The 9,709-nt window shown below is 48.0% G+C and overlaps 1 non-coding gene across 1 annotated transcript; it reads left to right on the forward strand.

The window, feature by feature from the left end:
- The first annotated feature begins 940 nt into the window (after positions 1-940).
- On the forward strand, positions 941-1,013 carry TRNAM-CAU (transfer RNA methionine (anticodon CAU)). The gene has a single exon. It is a non-coding gene; the product is annotated as a tRNA-Met (tRNA).
- Positions 1,014-9,709: the final 8,696 nt, after the last annotated feature.

The following is a 9,709-nucleotide window of genomic DNA, read 5'->3' on the forward strand; positions in this document are numbered from 1 at the left end:
TAACACTGGGTTTGAGGAGGCTTTGGTCTTATTAAAATGTAATTGGCATGTTATACTTGTGTTTTTAAAAGTGGCTTCCCCAAGCAATCCCAAGTTGTTCTTCCCACAGCTGGCTGATGGTGGGCAGCAGGGGATCTCTCCGATCTGCGGGGGAATCTCTCTGGGCCCCACTGTTAGTTCTCCATCCTTTCTCCCCCTAACCACGCACCCCTCCCTTCCCCATTATCAATGTTTTAGAGTGACCCCTCCCTCCCTTTATGGGATACAGACTCTCTGTGACAGAGACTGACTGGGGCTCCTCTCTGCAGGGCCCCAGTGGGGAAGGAAAGAGACAGGGGTTGGGAGAAGACCGGTAGAAGGAGTCAAATGGGGCTAAACCAGAATAGAGGAGATTTTCTTCCTGTTAAAATGTACTGGATTCTCATGGCTGAAAAGCCACGTCTTTAGTTAGGTTTGAAGCATCTGCCTTTCAATTACCAGGCAAAGGTGTGAACCACAGAGACTGGTAACGGCCTACTTCCCAACGCTGTCTAAGAAGCCCCCGCAATGGTGCAGCTGGTTAGTGCAAAGGGGACTGCTGCTGGGGTTATGAGTTAGAGCCTTACCTGGAACTCTGGTTTCTATTACACATATAACTTCCCCCCCCCACTTGCTTTGCACAATTCACATAGAAAGTGCCATCCTAGGGTAATGAGAGTAAGTTCTAAACTGTGGAAGAGGGTCCCTGGCTTGGGAACACCCCCTGTCCCATACTGCCATCATTTCTGGTAGATTGTTCGCTGGTAGGGAGAATTGATTTATTTGCTACTGAGAAAGCTGCCAGGACAGGCCTCTGGGCACCAGATCTCCTTGCTTCTTCCAGCACACCCCTTGGCTTCTTCTCTGCCCCAGTCACTGCTGTAGGAGGGTCCTATATGCACTGAACCTAAAGCTTTCCCAAGGCTTCTTAGTGCAGTTGGCAGCATGTCAGTCTCATAATCTGAAGGTCCTGAGTTCAAGCCTCAGAGAAGGCAACTCTTCCTGCTTCAGCTTCTCTAAAGGAAATCAGAGAAAAGAAACTATAGGAGAGTGGTTTCTAGACACACACACAGGCTTTTCCAAGGCATTAACTTTTCCTTCTCTATGGAGTTTGTATTCTCCATAGAGCAAAATAAAAAACACCAAACACGCAAGTCTAAGCCTAAAACAGTATGAAACTCAATACAGATAGAAAAGGAGGACTTGGGGCACCTTAGAGACTAACCAATTTATTTGAGCATAAGCTTTCATGAGCTACAGCTCACTTCATCGGATGCACTGTATGCATCCGATGAAGTGAGCTGTAGCTCACGAAAGCTTATGCTCAAATAAAGTGGTTAGTCGCTAAGGTGCCACAAGTACTCCTTTTCTTTTTGCGAATACAGACTAACACGGCTGTTACTCTGAAACCTGTCAATACAGATAAAATCTCACCCTCAGAGATCTTCCAATAAACTTCTTTCACAGACTAGACTTATTTCTTGTCTGGGCCCAATCTTTTCCCCTGGTATAGTCCTTGTTCCAGCTCAGGTGGTAGCTAGGGGATTTCTCATGACTGCAGCCACCTTTGTTCTGATCCACCCCCTTATATAGCTTTGGCACAAGGCAGGAATCTTTTGTCTCTCTCCTGGGGAAAAGCCCCAGGTTTAAGAGGGATTCCTGTACCAGGTGACATGGTCATATGTCCTGTGAGACCCCAAGCCTTCATTCTTCCAGGCCTGACTCACAGGAAGGCTTGCAAGTAGACAGAGCCATCTACAATAAATTGTCCTGGTTAATGGGAGCCATCAAGATTCCAAGCCACCATTAATGGCCCACACTTTGCATAATTACAACAGGACCTCAGAGTTATATTTCATATTTCTAGTTTCAGATACAAGAATGATACATTCATACAGATAGGATGAAAACACACAGTAGATTATAAGCTTTGTAATGATACCTTACAAGAGACCCTTTGCAGGAAGCATATTCCAATTACATAATATTCACACTCATTAGCATATTTTCATAAAATCATATGGAATGCAATGTCACAGCAGGGAAAGGGTTTCACTGTGGCACCTGGGAGCAGTTGAGTTTCATGTTCAGGTTTTGGTATGAATTCCTCCAGGTTTCTCGTAACCACACAGGGACCTTAGTGGGTGCTCTTGATACAGGAATGGCCCAGATACGATAAAGTGATGAGGATTGCATTTTCCTTTTATTTTTGTATTTCCAGTAACATTTCTGTTTGCAATTTCGTTTTGCTTTGTATAACTGTGTTTTCTCCTGGATCTGATATTTAACTAAAAAAAGAATAAGGCCTCAGGGCGCTGGATGGAGAAAGCAAGCAGCCTGGGGCTAGGACTGCTAAGAGAGCGAGAGTAACAGGTTTTCTGTATTGTTTCCAGCCCTCTTTCTCTTGACCCAAAGTTGCCTCTTTTGAGTGTGAGCCTGGCTAGCTCAGTTGGTAAAGCTGACTCAGATTTTTAATTTGAGGGTCCAGCATTCAAGTCCCTGGTCAGGCAGAGGACACTTTCCCCCTCTGATGTCCGCCAAGAACTTCAAAAGCCATCTCTTGAGGACCCTCCTTGACTTTACTTTTTCCTTTTCAGGACTTGGGCTTTCCTAGGAAGGACCCTTTACAGCCTGGGACTGAAGGTGCAACTTCCTCACATGCCCACTGGCCTCACAGTCTGGAGGAAGAAAGGCCTCTGGGCCTGCAGCAAAGCGCTGCATGCTGACTTGTTGAGGAAATGCAGGGCTGGCCAGTGAGGCATGTTCCCACAGGGTCCTCCCTGCCAGAAAAAACTGTCCCCATAGAAAGAAAAGGAGTACTTATGGCACCTTAGAGACTAACCAATTTATTTGAGCATGAGCTTTCGTGAGCTACAGCTCACTTCATCGGATGCGTACCGTGGAAACTGCAGCAGACTTTATATACACACAGAGAATATGAAACAATACCTCCTCCCACCCCACTGTCCTGCTGGTAATAGCTTATCTAAAGTGATCATCAAGTTGGGCCATTTCCAGCACAAATCCAGGTTTTCTCACCCTCCACCCCCCCGCACAAATTCACTCTCCTGCTGGTGATAGCCCATCCAAAGTGTAGAGAGTTGTCACTTTGGATGGGCTATCACCAGCAGGAGAGTGAATTTGTGGGGGGGGGGTGGAGGGTGAGAAAACCTGGATTTGTGCTGGAAATGGCCCAACTTGATGATCACTTTAGATAAGCTATTACCAGCAGGACAGTGGGGTGGGAGGAGGTATTGTTTCATATTCTCTGTGTGTATATAAAGTCTGCTGCAGTTTCCACGGTATGCATCCGATGAAGTGATCTGTAGCTCACGAAAGCTCATGCTCAAATAAATTGGTTAGTCTCTAAGGTGCCACAAGTACTCCTTTTCTTTTTGCGAATACAGACTAACACGGCTGTTACTCTGAAACCTGTCCCCATAGAGTCCTCCCTGTCAGAAGTCAACAGAGTTTGAGGGATCCCCTGCTGGTCCCATGTTGTAAGGGCCAGCACTCAGGGCTTTGAATCCTACAATCCAAGTTCAAATCTCAGTGGGACCTTGGGGCCCTTTGGTTACCAGCTAACCCTACCGGGGTTTCCAAAGCTTTATCTTGCTCTCTCAAATGACACGGGAGTCTGTCTTTTGCCTGCTCACTGTTGTGACTTGAACACAAGAGGGGATGTTTGAGCCAGAAGGCTGGAGGTACCTGGAGTCCTGTAGATAGGGATGCGAGTTGCATTTCCTCTCAGTCCTGAAGCTGGGCTGCAAGCCTGATCTAGGAGGCAGCCCTATTCGTTGACCTACTGTCAACCTAAGTCACCTGGGTGGCATTGGTGTTCCCCAGGAATGCTGAAGGGAGGGCCTAAGGGAGGGAGGCTTAATATTCCTCCCTGTCAGTCAGGGCAGAAGAGGAGGGCTGCAAGAGTGGGCAGGCTGATGAGCTGGGCCTTCCAGCATTTGATCAGGAATGAGATACGGCCGTATTTTTTTCAAACCCACTGGGTGCAGCACCGGGTATGGGGTGGCCAATGGTGGCGGAAGTGGGAGGCGATTAGGAGGGCCTCCCTCTCTCTCTAGTGTTCATCCACTCCCACCTTACCTCCTACGGGCTTTTCAGTGGATGGCTAGGTGGAAGGTGCTTGCAGGATGGCTTCATCCACAACAGTGGCTGCCCTCACAGCAGCGGCAGGCACAGTGAGGTCCCCCTTTGGCTTGGTCCGAATGAAGGTCAATGTACCACTGGGTGAAACAGGCTGATTTTAGGGAGCTTCCTCTGAAGGTGAGCAACTGTCCCCAGAACTTACTGACAGGAGCTTTAAAGTATTTGCAAATGTGCATGGCTGGCATGTGCAAAGCAAAGGCTGCCCAGGGGCGCTGTGTCAGGCTATGGCGCCACTTGAGACTATGGACCACTTTCTGGTGGCTTGTTTTTTACCCAGCAGGTCCTGGCTCCACGAGGGGCAACTTGCCCACTGGCCTTGCAACCTGGAGGCAAAAGATCTTGTGCTCTTATGAAAAGCACTGGGGGGTTGTTGTGTCTCTTAGATAACGGCAGACACTGTGCATGGAAGCGGGAGCCGGGTCTCTCTGCCTCCATCTTTAAGTGAATTTGCTGACTTGCGTTTCCTTTCTGAGGCATGATGTGTGGAGTGTTTGGCACTTTTGCCCCTCGAGTGCTCTCTCCTGCAGCAGTGCAAAGCGCGCTCTACCCAGAGCTGGAAAGAAATCCACCTTCGGTGTTTGCTGCTCACCCAGGGCCTGCTTTTCTCAGAGGGAGCAGATTGTAGGCCCAGGCTCAGATCCCCGCCCCCACCCCCAATCTGGTTACTGCTGCAGCTGTTGGGGCTAGTTCCTGTAGCGGGAGGCATGTGAGAGCTGTGGTACTGGAGTGGTGTTGAAGGAGCATGTATCTGCAGTGCCTGGGGGTACTCCATGCCTTTCCCAGACAGCAGGTGTTTGTGTGTAGCCAGTTTCTGGGAAGCTCGGGTGAAGCTCAGTGTTGGGGCCTGAATTTTCATTCCACTAAGGGGAGGATCTTTACCTTTAGATCCCTTCAAACAAGATCCACAACCTCAGCTGGCCCTTACCAGGGTGAGCCAGATGAGGGCCCTGGCTATGCCTGGATAGGACATTAAATGCCTAGCAAGTTCCACCTACTCATATATACCCCTCCCCCCCCCTTCAGTGATCCCTCCCCTGGCTACATGGCCCTCACACACACACACTCCCCAAAAGCCTGCCTGGGGCACAAGAACTTCATCAAGGGCTGACAACAGGGTTTTTTTTTCTTTACTAGTTTTTGCTAATTCCCTCTTAAAAGCTCTTTGAACTATTTGCATCACGTGGTCTCTCGGGTCCCCTAGGTAGGTTGCCCGTTTTTCTCTTTTGTAGCTCACCATTCTTTGGGATTAATCCTCTGCTCCATTCTATCAACAACTTTATTCTGCATGTTGTGGGAGCATCTGTCCCTCCTATCAGGAATGTCATTAGCTTCAGGGGACAGGCGTGACCTAAACTAGCTCCATTGAAATAAAATTACTTCGCCCTTATCTCCACTCGGATTTCCCATGGCCTTAGCTAGCTTGATGTAAAACCACAACTATTCCTGCAGAAGAGACATAGCATGTGTATAGTGGCGGGGGGGGGGCGGGGTCTAGAAGGTTTACTCAGAATCTCACCAGTGCTCCATCAGTTTTCCTTGTCTAAACAACCCTGGAGCATCTCATTTCTACTGTTGCTTCCACTGCAAAGTGATTGTTAGAATCACCAAGTCACCTTTGGGCACTGATTCCCTCATTCCCATTTGTTCTCACATTCATAGATTATCAGGGTTGGAAGGGACCTCAGGAGGTCATCTAGTCCAACCCCCTGCTCAAAGCAGGACCAATCCCCAATTTTTGCCCCAGATCCCTAAACGGCCCCCTCAGGGACTGAACTCACAACCCTGGGTTTAACAGGCCAATGCTCAAACCTCTGAGCTATCCCTCCCCATTTGCATTGCCATGGATTGTGCTGAATATCAGCTATTTTTTGCGCCATTTTCTTACTTACAATATATTTGATTATAGCAGATTCCTTGACACTCAAAGACAATTGGGTGTGTGGGAGGGATTCCCCCCTTTCCCATCATCCCAGCAGTGTTTCCTTCTGTCTCAGCTGTGCAGAGTTTATCTTCTTCACATTCTATACCTCCACTTCCCATAGTTTCCCAAGACACAGTGTTCTGAGCTCTCCATGCTTGGGAATCATGGTTTGATTTCTTTGATCCTACATCAGACTCATTAGGTTTGGAGGTGAGTCACAGACCTAGAAGGAGAATGTTTAATTGGATCTAAAACCATGTGATCATTCTTTGTTTAAACCCCATATTTCATCTATAGGCAAAGCCACCTCCTGTCTTTTTCCTTTTGAGTTGGGATTGTTTTTGGATGGGAAGGCTGTTTTGATGGATGTTTTTTCACATTATGATGATGCTAAAACTTCCTAAATCACATGACTCAGTAATTGTCAGATAGCGTGGAGTGAAGCAGGTTTCAAAGGATGAGAGGAGAAGATGATGGGAGAATCTGTTGTCCTGATTCTGAGTCATCAGGTGTATCCTGCTCTGGAATTTAACTTTCTGTGAAACCAAAAGGTTCTTACCCCTCGGTGAGAGGTGGGTTTTTCTCTCTCTCCTGAAGGCCGTTTTGTTACATAAATGGACATTAGTTTTGTTTGACAGAATGCAACAGATTTCCTGGGGAATTTGAGCCAAATGGTAAAATAGACTTTATTTTTTTTCTTTTTCCTTTTGCTATTTTCCCACCCTGCCATGATGACATGGAGAAAGTCCAAGTGCAGTTCAGTCAACAAGAGAGAATACTCCAAGTTATTGGACATGCTAACAAAGGAATAGTAGCGTGGTTAAATCTCTGCTCTGACATTGTGATCTCCAGCAGACTCCAAACTGTGCAACTAACTGAAGAAAGTTCAGATGATCACAGTGGTGTTCAATTGTTCAGGTCAATATTGTCTCAGACGATCCATGGAGAGAATTACAAAGTAAGAGGCATGGAAGGGTGCAAAATCCCCTTGTATTTGGTTCTCAAACTGGTTGTGTCCCAGGCCCTACTGGAGGTTACTCCTGAAGATCTCACCTGGCTAACCTTGTGAATTAGGAAATGTTGTCCCGAACTACGCAGATCTGGAGGAAAGAGAAGTGGTGCTTTGCTGAACTCACCCTTTCTAGTTGCTGCAATTGTGTATAAAACGAAATCAGTGTTGAATGTGAGACAGCTGCAGAAAAATAACTTTTTTCTCATAGAAACCCCATCTCTGGTAACTCAGTGAGACTCGGATACAGGGCTGTAATCTGGTTCCTAATTTAGATCAATGACACCATCTTGAAGAAATAAACTGGGCATGTTTGAGAGGCCATTCTTCACTACAATTACCCAGATTTTGGGTGGTCTGGTAAAGGATTCTACCACGGAGAAGTGTAAATTTACCCTGACCAAGGCAAAGGATTTGCAAGAACTCAGGTAGAAATAACAGGCACGCACTTGTTCATTTTCACCACAGAGAAGAAGCTGGGGTGCACTATGACCCAGGTCAAACTCTTTTTGGAACACCACGGCTGCTACTCTGAAAACTGCCTAGTACAGTGGCACTGATTACAGCCCCAAAGGACGCCAGGGTTAGATTGGGAACAATTGTCCTCTACCATTGAGATCCAAAGTTCCATGAGGCAAAGTGAGAAATGGTTGATGCCTTCAGAGGACGTTCCTTCCCCATGGATCCCAGTCTGGCTGCCTGGTCGGACAACAAGGACTTTTGTGCTGCGGAAGGGATGGTAACCAATGAAGGAATGAATGGGTCAGGCACAGAATTCAGACTGCAACATTTACAAATCTTGTGTCCTGATTCTATGCTTTTGTCTCTTAATTTTGCTCCTATGTCTTATCCATTTTGACCTCTTCCCCTCCACCTCCTGCTATTTTGGAAGATTACAAAGTGTGAAAAAAAGTACAGGCTGTAATTGCAAACCTGCCCTCCTAGGAGACCCTTTCTACCAACATTTATGGCAGAAGACCCAGAGATAAATGAACTATCAGAAGTGGAATGAATCTATATTGGGGTAAACTGTAAGGCTCACTTGGTCTCAACTGGGATTTCAAAGGAAACTAACACATATCATAGAATCATAGAAGATCAGGGTTGGAAGGTACCTCAGGAGGTCATCTAGTCCAACCCCTTGCTCAAAGCAGGACCAATCCCCAAGTAAATCATCCCAGCCAGGGCTTTGTCAAGCCTGACCTTAAAAACCTCTAAGGAAGGAGATTCCACCATCTCCCCAGGTAACCCATTCCAGTGCTTCACCACCCTCCTAGTGAAAAAGTTTTTCCTAATGTCTAACCTAAACCTCCCCCACTGCAACTTGAGACCATTGCTCCTTGTTCTGTCACCTGCCACCACTAAGAATAGCCTAGACCCATCCTCTTTGGAACCCCCTTTCAGGTAGTTCAAAGCAGCTATCAAATCCACCCTCACTCTTCTCTTCTGCAGACTAAATAAGCCCAGTTCCCTCAGCCTGTCCTTGTAAGTCATGTGCTCCAGCCCCCTAATAATTTTTGTTGCCCTCAGATGGATGTTTTCCAATTTTTCCACATCCTTCTTGTAGTGTGGGGCCCAAAACTGGAGACAGTACTCCAGATGACGCCTCACCAATACCGAATAGGGGGGAATGATCACGTCCCTCGATCTGCTGGCAATGTTCCTACTTATACAGATCAAAATGCCATGAGTCTTCTTGGCAACAAGGGCACACTGTTGACTCATCTCCAGCTTCTCATCCACTGTAACCCCTAGGTCCTTTTTGGCGGAACTGCTGCCGAGCCACTCAGTCCCTAGTCTGTAGCGGTGCATGGGATTCTTCCACCCTAAATTCAGGACTCTGCACTTGTCCTTGTTGAACCTCATCAGATTTCTTTTGGCCCAATCCTCTAATTTGTTTAGGTCCTCTGTATCCTATCCCTACCCTCCAGCGTATCTACCACTCCTCCCAGTTTAGTGTCCTCTGCAAACTTGCTGAGGGTGCAATCCACACCATCCTCCAGATCATTTATGAAGATATTGAACAAAACTGGCCCCAGTGCCGACCCTTGGGGCACTCCTCTTGATACCGGCTGTCAACTAGGTAGTGTCTGTGGGAGGGGAAATAAAAAAGCCCCTCTGCCCCCCCCATTGCAAACCCTGGGTCTCAGTCCCACTGGGGTAACTGTAACCCCCTGTGCCAGGTTTTGACCTCTGTCAGCGCCTCACCCCGAGCTTCTCTCCTGCTCCTCCCCACCAGCCCTGATTTTGCCTTTAGCCCCTCTCCTAATCCTGCCTCCAGCTGCTTGACCCCCCGACCAGTCAATTTCCGGCCCCTGCTCAGATCCTGGGCACCCCCCTGCTCCCATTCGCCCCTTGGCCCCTTAAGGGCAGGGGGAAGGGCAGTGGCTTCAGCACATGAACTGAGCATGCTCAGGACACCGTAAGTCGCACACTCCTATGGGGGGCAGTTTACTGCGCTACACCGGCCCCCGGCCCCGCCCCCGGGGCTCGCTCCGGTACCTGGAGGCTGCAGCTCCGCAGCGGGGCGGGCAGGGCCCGGGCGGAAACGGGGGCCGTGAATGAAGGTCTCCCCGACAGAGACCCTTCCGCGCAGC

The sequence above is a fragment of the Eretmochelys imbricata genome, chromosome 28, assembly GCF_965152235.1.
Source record: "Eretmochelys imbricata isolate rEreImb1 chromosome 28, rEreImb1.hap1, whole genome shotgun sequence".
NCBI lineage: Eukaryota > Metazoa > Chordata > Testudines > Cheloniidae > Eretmochelys > Eretmochelys imbricata.